Below are 3,927 nucleotides of genomic sequence, written 5' to 3' on the forward strand. Positions count from 1 at the left end.
GTAATATTATCTTTTCCTATTTCTTATATAAAATTTCTTAGCCTATGTTTGGTTCCTAGATAGAAAATTTGATAGAGGAAAAAGAGAGAAAAAGAAAATAAAGAGGACGAATAGAAAAAATAATAAATTATTGTTTAGTTATTCATGTAAGAAATAGACTTTTTTCAAACTTTCATAACTTTTTTTTAAATGAAAATAAGAAGAAAAAATGTTAGGGTCTGTTTGGTAACTTTTTTAGAAAACAAATTTGAAAAATAGTTTTTAAAAACAATTTTACAATATTTTTTTTTCCCTTGTTCTTTTTTTTTCTTTACTTTCTTCCATTATTCACAAGCAATAAAATCATTTTTTTATTTCTTTAAAATACTTATCCTAGTTTATTGTAGAACCAAACATAACTTTGATGTTTAAAAGGTAAAAATGAATTTATTACTATTGCCATATATTTAATAAAATTTACTGAGTTCAACTTTTCTTGATTCTCAGCATCTAAATGAAATAAAATAGAATAAAAGCAACCAAATAAAATAAGACAGAAGAAAAGCATAAAGAAAATTTTGTCTCCACTCTAGGTGCGATCTTTGGATACAATGAAAGGACAAACAGGATTTGAACGGGTCCCTTGTGAGAGTGGCAAAGTTAGAGCAGCATCAACATCACATAAAAAGTAAAAACTCTCTTCTTTTAGGCCTTGGTCTCTAATAGATGCTTATTAATTTAGTTAATCGTTCAACCCAAATCAGATTCTTTTGAACCCAAACAATAATATTCATGTTGTTTATATATACCCATGTGGATTAATCTATATTAATTTGTACGCAAATCTCTATGTGTTCGGGTTTGTTATATAAAATGAGAAATCCCATAAATAGATGAAGTCAAAATTTGCATTAGAAGCTAATAGTTCAGTTTTCCGAGGTGATAGATGCAAGGCAAGAATCTATCCATATAGATTTTGTATATATGATACCAGGGCTGTTAGATATGTCTACTATTAAATTGCTTTTATCAATAGTCCTACATGGCCAGACTAATTAGCACGGCAAGTAAAGATATTTTGACTTCATTTAGATCATGAAAAATTTGAGGGAAAGAAAATAAAGAGAAAAAAAAAATTGATTATTAATCGGTTCCTACTCCTAGCATTTTAGAAAGAATTTATTTGATAATTAACTACTTTCATGAAATTTATCATGCCAATTTGTAAGGACAAATATTCGACTATGGTTTTATTATTTTTCGATGTGTTCTCAGCATTTTAGGATTTGCATGACTTTTTCAATTTTTGATCATGTGATTTACTTGCAGGAAATCTTGAAGATGAATTTGAACATCATGTTATGACAATATATGGAGGAGAGGTGTCCTACTTTTCCTTTTATAGTAGTTCCTTTTTCTAATTTTTTGTTGCTTGTTGATTACTATATATAAATGTACATTGACTTTATTTGATTTCTCATTCTTCGATGAACTCCTTTTTTTATGAAGGCATATATTAACTCTTACAACGTTATTTAAAATGCTAACTTTTAAATGAGATGTTTGTTTATTGCGATTTTTGTACTTCAAATACAATTTTAATAAATATGACTTTTGTTTCTTTGGAAAGTATGTTATTGCTATGGTTATGCCACATATCTCAAACAAAGTACCTTTTATTTCGTATAGAAACTCCGTCTCGAAGAATTAATGTTTGTTTGAGGTAAAAACATTTGCCACAATTAACTTGGTGAGTAAAGGTAAAATTTCAAAGATTTAGAGATACTCATATTGTACTCCTTTTGAAGAGAATTTTTGTTTGTACTTTTGATTTATTTCACATCTTTCATGCTCTTAATTCTCATTAGGGGCATGCAAGCAACACCCCATCTTGACCCTTAGAGATTCATCTTAATTTTTTGACAAACATGGAACTAGTCCTAGGCTCTAGTAATGAAAAGCAATTTGGTGTATTTCTTCTTTTTATAAACCGATGACATTAGGGTTTTGGGAACAACAACCCAAGAATAGCTTCGATGAAGAACAAGGCTCTCTCACTTAGGCTTTGTTTTGGAAAGACTTGATATTGAATAAACTTAAGTTCAATAAAGGTTGAAGTCTTGAGAAAAATATCAACTTGATCCAGTTAGCTAGAAATAAGTTTTGGGTTTTAGAATTCCAAGGACAGACTCATTGAACAAGGAACTGAACTATCATTCCTAAAAAAACCTAAATGTCTTTAATTAATGTACCGATCTCCAAGATGATTGGTAGACTCCTCTCTGTCCTTTTGGGTTAATTTCCAAATGCTTCATCCATTCTGATTTTTCAAAATATTCAAGCATGTCATCTAAAATTCCATATAACATAAAAAACCAAATCATATACTTGAATGAAAAACTTCTCCAGAGCTCTCTTAATGCAACTCAAGCTTTCCCAACACACAAGCTCCAAGAAGTATGTGTGATACTGATTCTCAGTTTCATATTGGAATTGCCAATACTACCATAATGACATGGCATATCATGGGATCCATGCAAAAAATTTATTTTCATATGATGTTATGAGTGCATGGTCATTATAACCTTCTGAAATTGAAGTTTATTGTGGATTCTATTCTAACAGATTCACACATTTAAACCAAGGTTAATTAATTTGATTAGAAGTTGTTTCTTTCCCCTTTTTCATTCAAACATACATTACTTTCCAAACATTTCAACTTCATGAATGTGCTGCAATCTAACAAGTGGGGTTCAAGCAACTCCTTCACCACATGATTTGCCCCCAAAGTCACATCTCTGTCTCCTCTACCATTTTCCTTTTTGAAAATTACTTATTTTTTTTTAATATAAAACTAAACTTATCTTTTATAAGAATTAATGTTGGATTTTTTTTTTTATCTTTTTTTAATTTTTATTTTTTTTTATTTTTTTTTATTTTTGGCTGGTTTTCTCTTTACCAAGAAAGATATACATGCCTCCTCTTGCCAAGGAAACTTTAATTTCCTCTCTAGAAAGAAATTTGTCCCTTTCCCCACTTTTACAACTTTGTCTTTTGGCTTGAAGCTGTGAACATAGTATAAAATCTTTGGGAGTATGGTTGGTCACATCTTATTTGAATAATTCTCTTCTTTGCCTTGAATTGGACTTATTAGTATAATTCACAAATTGGTAACTTAAAAAGTGGATAATGTAGTATATCTCCAACTTGGCCCATAAAATGTAGTATTTATTCACATGTAGACATGGTGAACTAAACTTGGCCCATAAATGATTTGATCATGATTCTACTACTAATCCCAAATACTTTAGAGGTACTACAAACTTGGATCTAAAGACCATATGGGTAACAACCAGCCAGATTTACTCAACCCCACTTGACCTTTTTTTGGCCATTCCTTTCACTTGCTTCAACCCCAATACCCATTATTACCCACCACCACTACTTTTATCATTGGGGCTATACCCTCCCTTATCTCCCTGCCCCTATCCTCACAATAAAGGATCGCCAAAACCAAACCCATATCCCCCACATTTCACTATTTCACTACACAACCATCCGCCAGCAATGTGCCAAGCACTTCTCCTTCTCGTCTTTTGCTTTCTTCTGCCAGTCTTTCAGGCACTGCCGGAGCCAGACCCAGTTAAGATCCATCCGTTCCACCCAAACCCTCAATCAATATGATTCTGAGATAGTTCCTCATGAGGTTTGTGATGCTTTTGGTCCCTTTTTCCTTCTAAATGTGTAGTAGTGTAATGTTTCATGTCAGCTTATTTGTTAAATTTCATGAGTTTGCATACATATGTATGATATTATGAGTGGAAATTAGCACAAGGCAAACAATTTAGAACCACAGGAACCATGATCATATGGCCCTCACTTCTCCTAAGATTCAACTTTAAGATTATTTATTATGAATGATTCCTAGTTGAAGAAGTGTTTCTTAAG

Source organism: Vitis vinifera, chromosome 9 (assembly GCF_030704535.1).
Source record: "Vitis vinifera cultivar Pinot Noir 40024 chromosome 9, ASM3070453v1".
Lineage (NCBI taxonomy): Eukaryota > Viridiplantae > Streptophyta > Magnoliopsida > Vitales > Vitaceae > Vitis > Vitis vinifera.